At 61.5% G+C, this 19,582-nt stretch overlaps 1 long non-coding RNA gene across 3 annotated transcripts; it reads left to right on the top strand.

Moving 5' to 3' along the window:
• Positions 1 to 11,243: 11,243 nt before the first annotated feature.
• Positions 11,244 to 19,037, top strand: LOC111093391. 3 transcript variants are annotated; one of them, XR_005381392.1, is made up of 3 exons: positions 11,244 to 11,363; positions 18,244 to 18,357; positions 18,530 to 19,037. It is a non-coding gene; the product is annotated as an uncharacterized LOC111093391 (long non-coding RNA). The 3 variants fall into 3 exon arrangements; XR_005381390.1 differs by lacking the exon at positions 11,244 to 11,363 and adding an exon at positions 15,890 to 16,308; XR_005381391.1 differs by lacking the exon at positions 11,244 to 11,363 and adding an exon at positions 17,061 to 17,547.
• The last annotated feature ends 545 nt before the right edge of the window (positions 19,038 to 19,582 follow it).

The raw sequence follows: 19,582 nt of genomic DNA, 5'->3' as shown, positions 1-19,582 counted from the left end.
GGTGTCCCCCCCACAGAGGTCCTTCTGAGAGGTGTCACCTACCTCCACCCTCCCTCTTTGCCAGAGAGGGGCATCAGTCAGCCAGCACCCTAGGCTAGGCTTCAAAGGGAAAGACCATGAGGACAGTAATATGAACAGTTATAGTGGTGGCCCCATACCACCTATGATGTGTATGCCTAGAGTATTCTGGGAGTTTTACATGATTATCCTAATTTTCTCAGCAGCCCTATGAAGTCGATACTGTTATCATTTCCATTTTATTATTAAAGGAACTGAAAGGCAGAGAGGGTACGTAATTTATTAACACTTCACAGCAAAAACATGCATCTAGGTTTTGTTCTCAAGAAACTGGGGTTTCGGGGGCCCCCAGGTGGCCCAATCAGTTGAGCATCTGCCTTCAGCTCAGGTCATGATCTCAGGGTCCTGGAATCGAGTCCCACATCGGGCTCCCTGCTCCGTGGGGAGTCTGCTTCTCTGTCTTCCTCTGCCTCTCCCCCTGCTTGTGCCCTCTCTGTCTCTCTCTCAAATAAAAAAAATAAAACCTTAAAAACTAACAGACTGGGGTTTCAGGCCTTTCATCTGATCTCGCTCACTCATTCTGTAGCTACTTATTAAACTCCTCTGCTTTGCTGGGCTTGTGGTTGACGCAGGATGTACAGAGCAGAGGCGAGCAGACACATGGGGTCACTCTGGCAAAATGAAAAAGGTCAGGCCTGGGGCAGAAGCAGGCCCAGTGGACCAGGGCCTCTCCTACCCCACCTACTCGCTCCTGATGCTTGGCCTGTCCCAAGAGGCTCGGGGGAGGGTGGCACCAACGCATCCCCCAAGGGTGCCTGGGGGGCTGCTGCAGGTGGGTGGGGGGGTGTCAGCCTTCCCCTTTCACTGGTTCCCACCAGCACCACCTCAGGAAGCAGCTGCTAAGGGGCTGCAGGGAACCCACATCCTGCCCCATAATGGTGAAGTGAACATTGTGGGGTGAGGACCCTTGTGGGGGCCTGAAGCTGAGTAACGTTGAATCAGACTGACTCAGTGGAAACCTCTACCCCCTGCTGATTCCAAGCCAGATACTACAGTCAGACCAAAGGAAGAACTTCCCAACTGTGCGTCCCTACCGGGCTGGAATGGGCGCCAAAGGAGAGGCCTCTGCGTGGGAGGGTGCGGTGGGCTGCTGGCGGGCTGGGAGGAGCGAGCGGGACCTGTGTCAGAGACCAGACTGTAACCACACCTCGAGCCCCCTTGTCGTGGGGCACCTGTCCTGAAGCTGGGGGCACAGGGAGACCACTTCATCCCACTACAAGGCCCACTGGGCCTCCAGGCCCCTCCCACCTACCCCTCCCGGGCTGAGTGCGGGGCAGGGGTGTGGTGAGCTGCAGGGCTGCCATGGCTGGTGCTTTCGGACACAAACCAGCTTGGCCTTCCAACTCATCCGTAGGGAGGTTGTTTGCCTTCATTTTATGTTATTTTATTTTTTTTAAATTTTTAAAAAGATTTTATGTATCAGACAGAAAGAGAGAGAGCGAGAGAGAAAGAGAGTGTGTGTGAGCAGGGGCAGCGGCACAGGGAGAGGGAGCAGCAGGCTCCCCGCTGAGCAGGGACCTAATGAGGAACTTGACCCCCGGACCCCGGGATCATGACCTGAGCCGAAGGCAGACGCTTAACGGGCTGAGCCACCCGGCGCCCCTGTTTTAATTGAGGTCAAAATCACGTTTTAAAGCGTTGATCTGGAGCTTGTCGGGGTGCTAACGGTGCTGGGACCATCGGCACCCTCCGTGCCCGGGGAGCTCTGCCCCTTAGCGGTCACTCCCCTTAGCGCTGCCCCCACAAATCTACTCTCTATCTCCAGGGGTTTGTCCGTCCTGGACATTTCCCGGAAACGCGCTCGTCGCGGAGGTGCTAGGAGCCTGGTTCTCTCACTTCTCGTAAGCGTCCTCACGGTGCACCCGCACGGCGCGTGGCTCACCCCCGGGCCTCGCCCTCCGCACGGCTCGCGCTGCGGGCACCGGGCTGCTTTGCCCTCGCTGGCCACCGCGAGTGGCGCCGTGTGGGCGCTGGCGGGCAAGCTCCCCTGCGGACGTGTGCTTTCCGTCCTTTGGGGTGTCTGCCCGCCGGGGGTGGCGCTGGGAAGTCACCCGCTGACGCTGTGCGTGGCTCCGGGGAGCCGCCAACCGCCTTCCCCGGGGGTACCACTTACGTCCTCCCCAACCACGTGTGGTTCCACTTGCTCCACTCATTGTTTTCCGTGCCCTTCTCCTTTCAACACCTGTTCTGTGGAGCACCTACCGGGGGCAGGGGGCAGGGGCAGGGGCAGAGACTCAGGCCACTGTGGCAGAGCCGAGGGGACACAGACAGGACAGCGGTCCTCGCTCGCTCGTGGCGAGTGGCGCGAAGGCCGAGTCCTGGGGCCCTCCGAGCGAGGGAGCGGCGGGAAGGCTTCGGAGGAAGCACCGACCCCGGGGAGGGGCACCTGATGATCGAGGTGCCCGGCGCCTCCGTCCTGCCCTTGCCTCCCCTCTGCCCGTGAAGCCTGTTCTTTGTTCCGGGCCTTCATCTCCAGATGGTGGGCCGGCAGCCCAGGCCAGGTGGGGACACTGAGGCTCAGGGTGGGGAATGATTTGCCGAAGGTCATCCTAGAAAGCCCTGGTGGAGGGAACCAGAGTGTTTTCAGTTCCCACGGGCTGGGGTGAGGCCCGGGGAGCGTGGGGCTGGAGACTGCAAATGGGGCCCGAGCGAGAGGAAGCCAAGCTTCGAAGACTTTCCCAGGCTCAAGGGAGGGGCCCTGGGCAAGGTGTGTAGGTGAAGAATGAGTGCTAGAGGTCCCTGGGGTCTGTTCCAGACCAGTTTCCTCTGCCCAGTTTCAGTTCTGCCCCACTGGCCCCCTGAGACCCCAGGGTTGGGGGGGACTCACCACGGAGTCGGAGCTACCTCCCTCAGCCTGCCTTCCTGTCCTCGCCCTTCCCCCCAGGTCCTGCAGCCTGAGGGAGGAGGCTGGAGGCTGGCTGGGCCCACCCTCTGTGAGTAGGGCTGAGCTACAGCAGGACGGGCCTGGAAGAGTTGGTGGCCTTGTGTGCATTCATATCGCATGACTTGGAACCTCCGGTGGCTGGTCTCAAAAGCAAGGTTTGGGAAAAGCTTGCTCAATGAGCTCATACTTTCTAGGACTAAGTTGCGATGAGCTCACCATTGCCCTCATGCTCTGTGACTCATGGGGCCCCGGGGGAAGTTCCTGGCCAGAGCAGGTGTTGAGGTGTGTGGGGATGCAGCCCCTTGTCCTCCCAGACAGCAGGAGAAGCGCCCTCGGCCCTGGCAAAGGCAGTGGTGGTAGCGTGGATGGGATGGAGACAGCTGGGACAACCAGACCCGGGTGCCCAAGTGGGTGGGCTGGAAGCTCCAGGAGCTGGGAGGGAGCCCTGTGGCTCCCACGCCCATCCTGCCTGCTGGTCTCCCTCGCCCTACACCCCCTCATCTCTTCATCTCAGGCCCGGCTTGCTCAGTCTGGTGTTATCTTTTGATCTCTTTCCGTGGCAGCCCCCATGCTGCGGAGAAACTCGAGTCATGGGGGCCTGGGAAAGTCCAGAAGATGATGTCCTGGAAGCGCCGCCTGCTACCCTGGCTTCCCGAAGGCCTCACTTCCCCATCATGGAGCTCCCGTGGGGCTTTGGGGGCAATTTCTAGATCTTTAGCAAACGGCCTTTGGAGGACTGGTGTTCCCTTGGGGCTGCCCTGGGGTTGTGGCACGGTCAGGTGGGGGATTTCGGCGAGGCCAAGTGCTCGTCATGGCTAAAACTCCCCTGGAGGGCCTAGCTGCCCAGGCTGGGGGTACTGTGAGGACCTCACTGGAGCCCTTGGGACCGGCCGGCCAGTGGGGGCCAGAGTCCTGACAGCAGTGAACCCAGGGTGGGGGGCATTAACACCAAAGTGATTCTTGGATTCTGTGTGGAAAAGTAGACGTCAGCTGGGCAAAGACGGGGCCAAGGGCAACTGCCAGGTCAGGGGTGCGGCGGTGGGAACCAGAATGACCTCGGCGGGGAGCTCGGGTGTTTCCACATGACCGACTGGGGCAGAGTGGATGTGGGGGGACACGAGGGCGAATAGGGAGGCTCCGACAGGACCCTGAGGCCCCAGCCAGGCACCCCTGAGCCCCTCCGCTCTGTGCCAGGAGGCCTCCCGGGAGGAGCCGGCACAGGCACCCCCACTCCATGGCAGATGGCCACCGACTGGGCTCTGGCTTCGAGCGGCTGGCGGGACGCGGCCCACGGGAGCCCTCGGCACTGGGGGGGGTGCGCCCCCACCACAGTGTCGCCGAGCTCGGTCAGTCCGCCTTTCGGGGGCCGGTGTGACGGCCAAGGCCCAGCTAGGAAGTGGCCCTGCAGCTGCTCGCTGGCCGAGCCCGCTCTCCCTCCGGCGGGACCCACATAGGGTGCTGCAGGTGCCGATGGGCAGCTCAGAGGCAGCGGCCAGGAAAGGAGACCCAGGAGGGCGGGAGTCCGTACTCCTGCCCCTGGCGGGCATGAAGCCTCAGAGTGTCCTTGGAGAGGCCGGGGGGCATCCCAGTGCTCCCCGCTGGGTCCCCAGGGCCTGTGCATACAGCGGCAGGTCGCCCTCGGGCCCTACTTGCGAGCAGCCCCGGGCTCTGCACCCCGAGCTGGGCTCTCCTGGGCCGGGGCACGCAGGCGCAGCAGGAAGGCAGCCCGTACCTCGCTGGTCACCTCTGGTCGGGCGACCCCACCTTTGGGGTTTTGTCCTCCAGACACGCCTACGTGCTTGGGACGGTGCACAGAGCCTCCGGGCAGCGCTGCTCGGAGCACCTGCGCCTGGGTGGGCGCGGCCGGGCGGGACTGCGGCGTGTCCGTGGGCCACCACGCAGCTGTAAGAAGAATGTGGAAGCTCTCTGTGTACGAGGGTGCGATAAAAGCTCCGGAATTTTTGTCCAGTGAAAAGGCAAGTACAAGTCAGCGAAGGGTAGAGAGGGTGGCCCGAGCCTGGGCGGGGGCAGGGCGCGGCCTGACAGCTCAGGAGGCCTGGGGAATTCAGCCAGAGAGAGAGATCGGAATGAAGGGACAATGCCGGCGGGTCACAGGGCGACCACATCAGAAGGAGAGGGTCCCCATCCTTCGGAGAAGAAACCGAAAACCACCAGGAGCCCAGGGACAGGCTTCAGCAGGTTCTGCTCTGCCTTGTCTGGTGAGCAGGTTTGGCGACCGCAAAGCAGCAGCCCGCGTTTATAATATGCTTTCACCACCTTGTCTCATTCAACCTCTCAACAACTCCGAACACCACGACAGAGGTGCTGTTATCATCATCCCTGTTTCACGAACGGGGGAATAGAGCACAGGGAGGTTAGGGAACCTGCCCGAAGTCACACAGCCAGTAGCTGGCAGAGCCAGGGGAAGCACCCAGCCAGTCTGGCTCCTGGTCCTGCCTCTCGGGGTGGCGGCCTGGCGGGGGCCGGCGGGGGGCAAGGGAGAGTCCGAAGCAGCCCAGACACCAGAGCCATAGGGCCTGGGGGTGAAGCAGTGGCTATAGGATGAGGACTCAGGTGCAGATTTGAAGGCCTAATTTTAGGGAGGTGGAAAGGAGACCTGGTGATGTGTGGGGTGTGGATGCTGCGGAAGGGGAGGAGCCCGAGATCCCACCATTCATTCACTCACGTAGCAAAACCATGGCTGCGCTTGGCTCAGGGCCTGATCCCGGGCTGGGGTTCGAGTCCCGCATCGGGCTCCCCGCAGGGAGCCTGCTTCTCCCTCTGCCTGTGTCTCTGCCTCTCTCGCTGTGTCTCTCATGAATAAATAAATAAAATCTTTAAAAATATATGTAATCCTATGTAAATGACGTAGTCCGTTAGAAGCGTGGAAAACATACAATAAAGGTAAGGGTGGCTGGCAGTCCTGGTCAAGGAAGCTTCGGGAAGGTTTAGATGGCACGGTCAGGTCAAGCCTCACCAAGAAGGTGACGTTTGAATGAAGGCATAAAGGCGGCCGAGGGGTGAGCCTTGCACGTACACGGGGAGGACATTCCAGGCAGAGGAGCCGGAGCTGGGACGCTCGTCGTGTTTCTCAGACGTCAAGTGGATCGCAGAGTGGGCCCTGGGGAGAGCCCTGGGCTGGGGGTGGTGGGTGCATCTGTGGGTGTTCACAGAGCACAGAAGGCACGGGATGCCTCGTTGAGATCTGGTGGGAGAAAGTGAAAGGTGTGCTTGGTTTCAGCATCTGGGCCGACGAGGGGAAGGGGCGCAGGGGAGGGCAGGTTCAGGGAGATCCTGAGGGGCAGCCAGCGGCGGTGTCTGGCCTGGGGTGCAGAGAGGAGCCGGGGAGCCCAAGCCCGGAGGAGGCAGGAGCATGAGCCGGGGTGGGAGACGTCTGTCCCCGAGGAGGAGGAGGAGAAGGCTCGGGGCAGAGCTCTGGGTGGAAGCTCACGTGAAGGTGGCATCGGGACAAGGGGGCCGGGGCCCGAGCGGCGGGGGGTGGTCCAGGGTGAGAGGTCAGCAGCGAGACCGACCCTGAGGAGGCGAGTTGGTGCGGGCAGCGAAGTGGCACGAGGAGCGGAGAGGCTGCCGGTGACCTTGGCGCACCGGACGGGAGTCAGACCTCGGGTCGGGGGCGGTGAGAGGTGGGTGGCCGTGGAGCCGGAGTAAGGACAACCCTTTCAAGAGCTGCCAGGCTGGGCAGGAGGTGAGGCCGAGGGGGCTCCTGGAGGGCGGGAAGGACCCAAGCGGAGGGTTTGGTGCCAAGAGCTGGGGGCAGCAGCGGCGGAGGGGGTGGGCAGGAGGTTGGGAGGTTGGGCTGCAGGCGAGACAGGGTGAAGGTCAGCGAGGAGCTTCCCGGAGCCTCCGGGGGACAAGGCTGCGATGACCTCCTCCCGGTCCCGGCAGGGGAGGAATGGGTGGGATCCGGTCAGAGGGTCAGAGCGAGGGCGGGCCGGAGGCAGGAGTGGGGCAAGTGTGACATCTTTTCAGGTAAAGTCGTGGCCACTCCCGCTGCGGTGAGACGACCGGAAGGGAAACCGGTGAGAGCGGAGGTGTCTTTTGAAAACATTTCTGGAACAAGCAGGAGCAGGCCCCGGCGGGCCCCTGGAGGACGGCTTTGGGGGGCCAAGCCAGCAGACGGTGGGAGAAGGCTGGGCCCGCAGGGAGGGCGGCCTGGGCGCAGGCTGGGAGCCCGGGGGGGGGGGGGGGGGCTGCTGCTGATGAGGGGAACCAGGGGGGAGCGGGACCAGGGGGCCTGAAGCCCGTCCCCGGAGCCCAGCCTGCCAGGCCCTCCGCCCGCCTCTGTCCCTGCCTGGGAAGACCTCCAGGGGCCCACGCGTGTCCAGGGCAGGGGCCAGGCACGCTGGGAGGGAGCGGATGGGGGAGGCGAGAACTCAGGGGACAGGTGCCGGCTTCACAGTCCATGTCCGGGCCCCTCTCCCTTCACGCGCACACCTGGCCTCACTGCTCAACGGGCAGAGCCCGGCTCTCCCCAGGGCCGGCTTCCCCTCCGGCTAAAGGTTCTCAGGAATCGTCCACTTCCTCTTTTCTGAAAATCGGAATTGCCTCTTCATTTTGGAGAAAAAGAACTAACTTTTGTTGTATATCCCTCCCCCCTACACACACATACACACACGTACACACACGCACACCCACATGCACACACACACACACACGCACGTACACACGCACACGACGAGCAGGGGCCAAGCCTGGAGCATTATTATTCACCTGGGGTGAAAGGGCCTCACCGAGAGGACGTTGTTGTTTGTCATTCTTGACAAATGGGGAAGCTGAGGCTGTGGGAGGCTCGGTGACTCACCCAAGGCCACGCTGTGTAGTGACATGAAGGGCACGGACACGGAGGTGTGGAGAGGCCAGGTCGTGGTGTCACCTGTCCCCTGCACATGGTCAGCCGGACGCTCCACGTTGCTGGGGAAACCTCTCATCTCCCCTCTTATCTTGGGTGCTGGTTTCCTGGAGGCCTGTGCCTCCCGAGGCTCTCACAGACCCTATGAAAGAGTCCTGCTACCTCTGGTGAGAGGCACTCGGGGCCCGAGAGAGGCTCTGAAAGGGTGCTCGGCCCATGGACTGCTTCTCGGACCCCCCGCAGTCCCTAGGGCACCCCGCTGGGGACTGGGGATTGGCTCCGAAGGGGATCAGAACTTCAGGTCTGGGCATGCTGGCTAGACCTGGCTCCCCCGATGTGATCCCTAGGGGTCTGCACTCTGCTTGCCCCTAGCCTCCTATGAATGCCCCCCACTTTTCTTCTCCTGCTCAAGTGCAAAGAGTGTGGGCTTGGCGCTTAGAGGGGAGGCTCCGTAGCACCTGTGTGACTTTGGGCAAGGTCAGTAAGCTCCCCAAAGGTGAACCTTCATCCTCTCATCTGCAGGAAGGGGATGCTAACAAAGACAATGTCCCCAGAGGGTTTCTGAGGATTAGGGGAGATGGTTCAAGAACCCAGCTCACAGGAGGTGCTCAGTGACTTCTACTTCCTTCCTCCAGGCCACTAACCTCCTGGGACAACCCCCACCATCAGCTGCTCACACGGGGCCTGAGTCAGCTCTGGAATGAACCGGAGTGGTGCTTTAGGACTTGGCCTCTGCTTCAGGGAGTTGACGGTCCTGCCTGGGAATCTGGGGTTCATGTCCCTTTGAGGGCATCTGGAAGGAAAGAGGCCATGAGCTTCAGAGCAAGAATGAAGAAGCACATGGTGGTGGTGTGGGACCTGCACGGAGTACCTCTGTTAGGCCCACCCCTCACAGTCGTGGGGCTCGGGGCAGAAGGACAAATGGAAGCCCACGTAAGACATGTCTAGATATTTATTTATTTATTTTTAAGATTTTATTTATTTAATGAGAGACACAGAGAGAGAGAGGCAGAGACACAGGCAGAGGGGAAAGCAGGCTCCATGCAGGGGGCCTCATGTGGGACTCGATCCTGGGACTCCAGGATCACACTCTGGACTGAAGGAAGCACCAAACTGCTGAGCCCCCCGGGCTGCCCATCACACGTCTAGATATTTAAAAGTTATAAATCAAGCTAACAAAATTAGCCTCCCACGTGGATAAACGTATTTTGAGAATAGCCTGGAAGGTCAGGTTGCATTAATTCTTGGACTCCTGGGGTCCCAGTGGCAGGCATGTGGCAGGGTGGGGAGAGCCAAGCCTCAGCCCCTCCCCTGACTCCAAAGGTGGGTGTCACCCATGGCTGCCCCAGGCCATCCAGCCACGTTTTAATCCACAGTCCAGGCCACCTCTTAGGCCCAGGGTGTACATACCAGGTGCAGGGCTGGGGGAAAGGCCCATGCAGACTGCGGGGCAGAGGATTTTGGGGTCCTGCATCAGGAGGAGGGCAGGTCTCCTTCGCTCACAGGGATGAAGCCAGAGGAGGGGTGGGCTCCTCTAGAGTGTGGGGTCCAGGATGGGGGCCCCTCCTGCCTGGGTCTAAGCTCGATGCTGTCTTGGGGCAGTCCCAGGACCCGGCTCCGGAGGGCACATCCCCTCTTGCTTGCCTCCCAGCACTTGAGCCGCACAGCACCGGGGTGATGCAGGCCATGGTGCTCCGTTGAGCTCTAGGGAGCTGCCCCCGCCACCCCCCCCCCCGCCCCCCAGACGGCGGGACTCCTGCCCAGCACCAGTGCCTCCCTTCCTACCTAGTGGGCCTCACTTTCCCCTGCGGGATCAGGATGGGGAGGGGGGCCTGCTGCCACCTGTCCCCTGACCTTGCGCTGCCTCTGCTGGCGCCGCACACTCTGTCCCGGGCCCTGCTTGTGCCAGAAAGTGGGGCACCAACTCCACTTGAGCCAGCGTTTGTCGCTCACTCAGCTGAAAAGCTTCCCCGAGGCTCCTAACCCTCGCTGGTTGCTGGCAGCTCCTCCCCTGATGCTGTGACAGGCCCGACCTCGGGGCTCCGGTACCTGCCCCGCTACGGGGTGCCTCCCTCACAGTGACGGGGGCCCACGAGGCCCATGGTGTCTAATAGCGTCCCCCTCCCTGGGCGCAGCCTGCCCTGGGGCTCAGCGTGACCCTTCTGGGCTCCCTTGTTAATGGAGACCCCCTCTCCTGCCCAGAGGGGTGCTAGGGTGCCCGCAGGGGCAAGGGGCAGGAGCTGCCGAACACACCCTGCTCTCAGCCCTCAGATGGAAGTCAGAGCCCTCTTCCATCGGGGCAGGGGGCACGGGGGCACAGGAAGGCTGGAGCGCGCCCTGAGCTGTGGCCACCAGGGGCCGGTGACGGGGACACACTCGGGGGAAGCGGGTCTCGCGCCTCCTCCCTCGGACACGCAGCCGGTGAGGCCGGCCGCCACCTTAGAAACGACTCCTGCACACGCGGCTCCCCTTCCCCCTTCCCATCGCCCTTTGTTCACGGACAGCTTTGGTCTTGCCGTGTCAGCATCACTGCTGTCCCCTGCCAGGAGAGCCCTGTCCTGTAGCCGGGGTGGGAGCCCTCCACCAGGTAATGGGGGGACGGGGAGGCACCTCTTGCCCCCAGGGCATCTGTGGGCCCCCTGGAGGCCCACTTCTCATCGGGATGGCCTTTGTCCCCGTCCTGGAAGCAGCCCCTCCCTGGGCAGGGGCCCAGGGCCTTAGCCTGACTTACCGGTGGAGAGACCCCAGGGCGCAGTCACCACACCTGGGGGCCCGTGCGTGCCCACCTGTGGTGGGCCAGGAGTCCGGGTTCTCCCCTGCAGGCCAGTCTATCCAGCTGAGGTGGGGCACGGGCCAGGGGCCTTCCGCTGAGAGGCGGTCGCCCAGCCCCTCCGATCCTCCAGGCCTTTGCACCTGCTGTGCCTGTCTCAGTGCCCCCCAGTGCGAGCCCCTGCAGCGCCCCCCCATGAGAAGCCCTCTCGACTGCAGGGCCCCCCAGCCTGGGTCTGGGAAGGGGTCCTTGTGCTGGGAGCCGAGACTCCTGGGAACCAGCCTCTACACCTACACCTCCCCCGCCTCGGGCAGGTGCTGGGCCCCTGGGGCTCCATGCAGGCTCTTTCCAGAGGCAAGGGGCACAGCCCTCCGGCCTAGGCCGCGGTGGCCTGTCTGAGAAATGGGGGGCCCCGTCACACTCTGCCCCGACCCGTTTCCCTGACAGAAGAGCACGGCTGCATCCTGGTGGGACGCCCCTCTTTCCTCCTCCTTCCTCCGGGAAGGTCACAGGAAGCAATCGAGGATCTGACCTCATGCTTGCATCTACCCGGCCCTGCCTGGTGCCAGCTGATGTCTAGAAGCTTCTGCGGAGGAGGAGGAGGGAGTGGGGAGGAGGTGGGCCTGCGGCATGAGGGGATGGATCGGACTCCAGCCCCTGCTGGGATCATGTCCTCCATCCTAGCGGGGTCCCAAGCTGGGGAGCACCCGGCTGTACGGCGAGTCTGCCCGGCCCTCTTTGCCCAGGACTATCCTGTACAGGTGCTGGAGGCTGGCAGGGGACGAGATCTCTCCGGGGATACCCTCTCTTGGGGCCACCTGAAGCCCAGCAGCTGGAGGGGGCAGGTTTGGGGCTGCAGCCAGCAGGGAACGGGGGACAAACAAGAGGCTGACTTCGGCGGGGTGGGTGGGGTGGGGGTCACCTCTCCTGAGAGGCTCGGAGCCAGGCCCTGGCGAGGGGAGCCTCTGGGGCACCGTGGCCGCGGAGAGCATCACTAAGCGGAGCTGGGGGGACCGGCCAAGGACCCGTACTTCCTCTCTCCTGACCACACCTCTCCAATGAGCTCACCTCCTACTTCACTACCCCGCTGTTGCAGGAGCAAATGAGGTGATGCAGAGACTGAAAAGCATAAAGGTGGTATTATTATTAGCAGGAGTCATATTTGACTTGCTAATTAGCTTCCTAAAAATAGTCACTTTTATTATATGCGGGGAGCACCCTAAGCCGGAGCCGGCGCCCTGGATTCTTGGCGTAGCTCTGTGGCAGCCTTGCTGTGTGACCTTGGGCTGGGCCCTGACCCTCTCTGGACATCTGGTTCCAGCTGGGGCTGCTCCTGTTGGGGGGCTGGGTTCTGGAGGACTGGCTTCCTCTGAGTCGGTAGGTCATGGCAAGTGGTGTCACAGAGGCGATCCCTGGCACCTGCTGAGGAATTTACAGGGCTCTTGAGTCTGGCCTTGATCTTGGGGCCTGGGGCGGAGTGCCCAGTTCCCACCACAGAGCCCAATCAGCAGGAGGCTCAGGGCCTGCAGATGACAAGGGCCCCCGAGAGGAGCTGGGGCCCGGTGGGGTGGGCGGTGAGGGGCTGTGGACCCACTACAGGGCATCCCTTCATTTGGGCCCGTTCTGGGAGTGCCTGGCCCTGCACCCCATGCTGCAGACAACGGAGACCACACCAGGCCCAGTTCTGACCGGGTGGGGGAGGCAGGCACTTGTCACAGCCCAGACGACTAAACCTCATGACACTATGCAGCTCCTGCCAGGGCTCCAGAGGGGCGTATGGTCAGGGCACACATCATGGGGGCGTCTGGCTTCGCTGGGGGGTGGGGGAAGGCTTCTAGGAGAAGATGACTCGGCTTGAATCTGAAGAGTAGGTGCTGAATGGGCAAAGTGTGGGGTGGGAGGGAATTCCAGGCAGAGGGCTTGGAGGAGCGGGCACCTGTGAGCCTGCAAGCAAGAGGAGCTGAGAAGCTGGGCGGCTGGGGTGGGGACGGGGACCCCAGGAGGCCTGCCTTCCCTGGCCTCAGGATGGGAGCCTCAGAAGTGGGAGGATGTCGGGGATTTGAAGCTCCTATGGTCGTCCCAGCAGGGGTGACAGTGGCTGAACCTGGGTGTCTGTGGCAGTGGGACAGGGTGGGAGGTCCTGACCGTAAAGCCACCAGGGCGGGGGACTCTGACGACAGCATGAGGCAGCAGGAGGGTCGCCGTGCCTCCCGGAAATGCTGACCTGGACCCTTACCTGCAGGATGTGTGCTCCTCCCTCCCGCCCTTCCCTGTCTGGCGCTCCCAGTCTGGTTTCGGCTCCAGGAGGAAATGCTCCTCTGTCGTCCATGAGTCACCAGCCCCTCTCCGTACTGCAAGCCTGCCACCTGCCAGCATGCTGGCCTCCTCTGTCCCCACCTCTACTTCTCCTGCCCCGCCGTCTCCGGGGTGCCCGCTGTGACTCCCGTCCCCCGCCCATCCTGTCTGTCCCCTGGGTGGAGGAGCCAGTCAGCTGGTGACAACTGGAGGATTGAGTGTGGGTCAAGTGGCCTTTATGGGGGGCTTTCCAAGGACGGTGCCTGGATGTGGGTATGTGGGGACCACTGTGCAGTGAGCCCGTAGTCGAATGGGATAGTGACACCCAGCTCCCGGGGCTGTTACGAGAATTAAACAAGCTAATAATATGTTTGCAAAAGGCCTTTATAGGTGGTGGATGTGAGGCCACTGTCCCCCGGGCCCCTGCCGGCAGGGCCATGCCCCGGCCACTGGCCCACCCTCCCCAGCAGGGGGTTAGTGTGTCCCGTCCCGGTGCCCTGTGGTGAGAGAGGCAAGACTGTGCCATGCAGAGCTCCGTCACTCACTGGTTCTAGAGCCAACGTGGGGGCTGCAGCCACACCCCGCTTGGACAGGCTCTTGGCTTCTGTAGGACAGGAGGTAGGACATCCCTTGGGCACCACCTAAGATACCAAGGTTGGTAGGAGATTTTACCCTGAAGGGTCTCCACTCATCTCAGGAGCAAGTTCCTGAGCCTCATTCGAACACAGAAGTCCTGAGACCTGGCTCCTGTGCCCCTCTCTGCCTCATTTTATCCCCCCTTGTCCCCATCCCCCACTGGCCACTCTGACGTCCTCGGGAACCATCCTGCCCACAGGCACCGAGGAGACAGGTGCCAGTACTAAGGAAATGAAGCACAGAGATGCTAGGTAGCTCGCTCGAGGCCCGGAGCCCAGCTGTGAGCGGGGGAGCCAGGAGGGGAACCCATGGAGCCGTGTACCTGATTTCCAGGCTCCCCTGCCTCTTGGGACTCGGTGGGGAGACCAGCCAGGGGCCTTGCAGAGTTCTAGGTGGCAGAGGCTGGTGCCCTGAGTCAGGCAGGACCAGGTGTCCTGGGGCAGAGGATGGGATCTGAATATCCTTGGGAGAAGGAAGTTCTAGAGTTTGAGGCTTTGAGGGCTGGATGGAAAGGGGCAGAAGAAGCTCGTGGGGTTGGGTTGGGGCATGGTGTGGCTGTGGGTGTGGGTGGCCCCGGATGGCCGGGCTGTGGGAGGCGGGAGGCGGCAATGCTCGGGACTCAGGCTGGGAGCCACTTGTGAACTGTCAGCCCAGCGTCAGGAGAAGCCCTGGGGAGCCGCAGGTCAGGGTCCTCTTGGAAACCGGTTTGGTTGAGGAGCCAGGCACGGTTCCCCAGCCAAAGGGGGCAGCACCCATCGAGACCCCCAGGACGGAGGGCACAGTAGCCCGGGGGTTGACATGGGACCTGGCGGCGGGCATTGCACAAAGGGAGCCTTCTCTTCCTCGTAAATGGAGCTCTCAACGAGAAGACAGGCTTTGTCTTGGGGTCCTCTGGGCTCCGGGGCTGCACGACCCCTCTGCAGGGTGAGGGCTGTTCCTGAGGGGGTTTTGCAGTGGGCGGTGATGGCTCGAGGCCAGAGAGTCTGCATCTAGTTGGGGGGGGGTGTGGGGAGGGGTCTCTTCCTAAACGTTGAGCCTCTTTCCCGGGCTCAAGCTCTGACGTGTGGGGTGGCCGGGGCCAGCGCACCTGCTGCGCATGGCGGCCTCCTGCCTCTGGCCCTTCGGGGTCTCAAGCCCTGCTCTTTGGGGGGCACTTCCCCTGCCGCAGGGCTGGCCTCGGAACCAGCGTTTCCTGCGTGGTCTGGCACGAAGGGAGCTATGGAGAGAGGTCCGGCAGCAGCTGCCAGCCTGCCCCCCCATTTCTGGTTGGCCCGGGGCTGCAGCTGGCAGGCTGGCCCCGGGAAAGGGGCTCCCGAGACGCTTCCTTAGACATGTAATTGGGGTTGCGCGGCTTGGTAATTAGGAGACGCAGCACACTGCTCTCTAAATAATTGTAATTAGAGCTACTTTCTGCAGCCAAACCAGGAGTTTCGGGCATCACCTGGGGGAGCTGGCTAGAAGGGAGAAGGGAAGCGAGGTGAACACTTGGCTGCAGAGGGCAGGATGTGGGCTGCCTCCACCCGCCTCCCGCCGCAGGCCCCTCCGCAGACCCTGGGGGCTCTAGACAGCCAACAGGCCTGGCGGCCATCTGGCTCAAGGCCTCAGTCCGACAGAAGGAAGATGCCTGGAGAAGGGAGGAGACTTGCCCCAAGGGACAGAGGTGTCAACAGAAGACCCTGCACAGGAGCCCAGCCTTCCACTCATCAGGACTGGGCCTCTTGCTTTGGTTTCTGGTGCACGCCAAGCACTTTCTCCTCTCCTGGTCTTTTGCCAGCACTCCCTTCAGCCTGGTACACTCTCACCCCTAGCTGGGATCCTCTTCCCTCAGATTTCTGTGTGACACCACCTCCTCCAGGAAGCCCTCCTTGAACGCCTGGGTAGGGTCAGCTCCTCCCCAGGTTCTCCACCGCTGGCTGCCCACCCTGGGTGGGCCTGTCTTCCCTAGTTAGCTGGTGTGATCTCGGGGTCTCGGACCTCATCTGATCACTAGTGGGGAGCTGGAGCTGGCTTCAAATGGCTTTCATGAGCTCGTGGTTAAATTTTTAGGAATTTTCTTTTCTTTTTTTTTTTTAAGTATTTATTTATTCATTCATGAGCGACAGAGAGAGAGGCAGAGACACAGGCAGAGGGAGGAGCAGGCCCCATGCTGGGAGCCCAACTTGTGACTCAATCTGGGTCTCCAGGATCAGGCCCTGGGCTGAAGGCGGCGCTAAACAGCTGAGCCACCCGGGCTGCCCAATTTTTAGGAATTTTCTGAACTGGTTGTTAAACTCGGCCATCATTAGAAACTAATTTTTACAAACTTACAGTGAAAACCATTTTCTTAAAAAGGGAAATACGCACTAAAACTGCATCACTTCCCAATTATTTTACTGTTATCTAACCTAGGCTATTTATGGCTATCGTATCTGGGGGTGGACACACACCATATAAGGATGTGGGCCAACTCGCCATTCATCAATGTCAGATGGGTGCCTTGATACCTGCCAGGGTAGGAATGCTGACACCACAGACATGAGTAAGAGCCACATACTGGGGCCCCTCACCCCATCCCAGAGGCTGGCTGTGAAACATTTTTCAGCGCACCACGGAGCTCAGCCCCTGCCCTCCGGGCCCCTCCAGTAGGGCTGGGCGCACAGCAGAGCTTAATGAAGGCCGCCAAAGAAGAGGAGAGAAAGGATGCGGGGTTTGCCTTGGGAAGCAGGATGACTGGCTTCCAACATCTGCCACCAAGTGCTGGCCCGTTTTCCCCTCGGGGCTTTCCTGGGGACACAGGTGAGGCCCCTGGCTGGGGCCTGCGTCCACGGGTGCCGGGGTGGAGGGCAGCCAGCCAGGCGAGGGCTAAGGGGCCCCAGAGAGGCGGTAAGTGTGGGCGGCCTTGGCAGGGCTCACAGAGAGCGGGGCCCAGAGGAGGTCCTGCCTCTTCCTCTCCCAAACGGTCCATGGCAGCGTGCCACCCTCCTGCGCCCCTCCCAGCCTGGCCGCCGATGGGGGAGGCAGGCAGAAAGGCTTCAAAGAGGGCACCTGAAGTGCTCCTCCCTTAGAACTTTGGGTAAGAATGGGCCTTTTCAGGTTCTTTCTTAAAAGGGGCATCCCCGCCCCTCTGTGGGCAGTTGACCCTTTAGAATTCCAGAAGGTCAGGGATGAGAAAGATGACAGGGCTGAGCACTTCCTGCCAATCGCCTCATTTCACCCTACACAGGGCAGCCCCACCTCCCCCTCATCGTACAGGAGGGGGCACCGATGAACTTGTCGGTTTAGCCCAGGGCTTTCCTGCAGCTCTTCTACAATGTTCCTCTTTTCTTTTCTTTGGATGGAGAGAGAGAGAATCTTAAGCAGGCTCCTCACCCAGTGCGTAGCCCCACTCAATCTCATGACCCTGAGATCATGACCTGAGCCAAAATCAAGGGTCGGAGGCCTAACCAACCCAGCCAGCCAGGCGCCCCTCTTCTACAGTGTTTCTGAACCCCCAGGGCACATTTGGCAATGTTTGGAGACATTACTTTTCTCTTACAACAGGGAGGGGGCGCTACTGGCATCTAGTGGGTAGAGGCCACGGATGTTGTTAAACATCCTACAATGCCCAGGACAGGCCCCCACAAGAAAGAATGATCCAGGCTAAAACATCAACACTGCCAAGTCTGAGAAGGCCTGATCTAGACAGATGTACTCAGACAAACCCACGCAATGTCGGTCCCCAGCTAAAAACTCCTGGTCTCCAACCTCTCAGTTTATGGAAGAGGAAAGAACAGAAGGCAGGGTGGATAAATGGCTTGTTTCGGGGCACCCAGCAAGATGCCCTTGCAACCTGTGCCGTGAGCGCTGGGCCCGCACACAGCAGGAGCTCTGCAGAGAAGAAAACCAAGAGAGGACTGGGTTCCGGTCTTCAGCTCCCCTCAAGGTTGTCCTGGACAGGATCCTCATCAATGTCCTCTTGATCTTTGTTGGACCCCAGCCTCTCCGACAGCCCCTTCTTGACTGCAGTGAGGAGGCCTGAGCCAGGCCATGATGGGGGTAGGCGGGGTGGGGGCTGCCTATGGGACAGGGGAACGGAGGGTTGGAGCCAGCTTCACACGTCTAAGCGTGAGAGGCCACGGCGGTTGGAAGGGTGCACCATGGTGGGGGCACCGGAGGGCTGGGTCCGGCTGCAGGTGGTGATGGGGTTCACTGGTGCCGTATATCCCTGGTGAAGCATGTGGGGCATCTGGGGGGGGGGAAAGCTCAGATTTTCTGACCTTACTTGACAGAGGAGTCGAGGTTCTCGATTAGCTAAAAGCCCTTGTCTGGTGCCTGCTTGTGGCACTGGCCTTGGAGAGCCCGTGGGGGTTATGCCGGCAGCGACCTCGGCGGCCTCCTCTGTTCTCCATCCTGCCCCTCTTCACAGGGACAGAACTGCACGGCGTGATGCGTGCGGGCCCTACAGCTCCGCTTCAGGGTTCGCGTCCGGCATGGACTTACTGGCCGTGCGTCCTTTGGCGAGTTACTCAGCCCGTTTCCTCACCTGCGGAACGGAGTGAGCACAACGGCATCCCCGGCATCCCCGGCATCCCCGGCATAGGTTGCTGGGAGCACCAAATGAAGTAGTTTCTTATAAAGCCCTTAGAAGGATGCCTGGCTTGGAGGAACCGGGGCACTGCTGCTGGCATTGTCCTCACAGGCTGCTCAGGCCCTCTGGAGGGGGGTGAACTCACCCAGGGCTCTTCTCTCCAGCATCTGCAGCTCTCTGCTGTCCTCTAGCGGACGCTGACTGCGCCATCCTGAGGGGACCCCTGGCGTGCCCGGAGAGGCCATGTCATCCTTCAGATTCCAAAGGCCATTTGCCACGTAAGGAAACCTCATGGTTGATTCCTGGATAGAGCCAGACACCTAATTTCTTCCCCTTCCTCCCAAACAGAAGTCACTTTTGGGTTGGTGTGTGCATATTGCTTTGTGTGAAGCTAGAAGGCGGCAATTCTTCTTGGTATTGACATTCATTGATCATTTTCCGTTTTTACAGGTGTGATTACCTTGAACCCCAATACATTTCTGCAAACGTCCTTATTCCACGGTCGAAGCCAAACTTTATCACCCGCACCCCCAGCGTGGGGACAAGCTGGCCGTTTCCTCGAACCTGTGTCCTCCTCTCCGGGCCACAGTCTGGTGTGCAAACCGAGGAACAGCAGAGGCCGCGTCTGCTTGGCTCACAGCTCTGTCTCGGGGCCCATTAGGGGCCGGGCGCAGCGCTGAGGCCCAGTGTCTGTGCGGAACGGGGTGCGCACCCCAGGCAACCGTGTGGCCTCGCTGCTCCCTGCGCCTCCTTCCTCCTATTGAGAGCCCCCCGCAGAGGGTCGGGGCATCCACTGGGGCATCACGGGGAGGGGGGGGGCGCGGGATCTGCGCTGATGAGCGCCAACGGACTCTGGGAAGAGGCATATTTAAAGGGAAGGATGGGGGATCCCTGGGTGGCGCAGCAGTTTAGCGCCTGCCTTTGGCCCAGGGCGCGATCCTGGAGACCCGGGATCGAGTCCCACGTCGGGCTCCCGGTGCATGGAGCCTGCTTCTCCCTCTGCCTGTGTCTCTGCCTCTCTCTCTCTCTGTGTGTGTGACTACCATAAATAAATAAAAATTAAAAAAAATAAATAAAGGGAAGGATGAAGATAAAGGGAGGGCAGAGCTGCTGGTGGGAGGGGCGGGGGGTTGGAACAGGTCTGGACACCTACCCGATGTGGCTGGAGGGAGGTCGGGAGAGGCAGCAGGAGTCCTGGATTCAGGACTTGGTCCCCGCCGCACACCTGTGCCTGGGGACGATGCGGCCCAGGCTCCCCGCCGACGCCGAACAGGCTCCCGGCCCCCCGGCTCCGGCTCCCCGCCCCGCCCGCAAAGACGCGCGCCACCTGCGCCAGGTCCGCGCACCTTCCCCACCGAGTCTCCATCCAGGTTCTGACGGCTCCCGGCCCCGCCCCGGCCCCGCCCCCGGCCCCGCCCCCGCCCGGCCCCGCCCCGGCCCCGCCCCCACCGCCGCCGGCCAATCCGAGAGCCCCAGCAACCCCCACGTCCAATGCGAGTCCCC

Source organism: Canis lupus, chromosome 30 (assembly GCF_011100685.1).
Source record: "Canis lupus familiaris isolate Mischka breed German Shepherd chromosome 30, alternate assembly UU_Cfam_GSD_1.0, whole genome shotgun sequence".
NCBI classification, from domain to species: domain Eukaryota; kingdom Metazoa; phylum Chordata; class Mammalia; order Carnivora; family Canidae; genus Canis; species Canis lupus.
The sequence above is the reverse complement of the archived record's forward strand: the minus strand, read 5'-3'. Positions and strand labels throughout refer to the sequence as shown.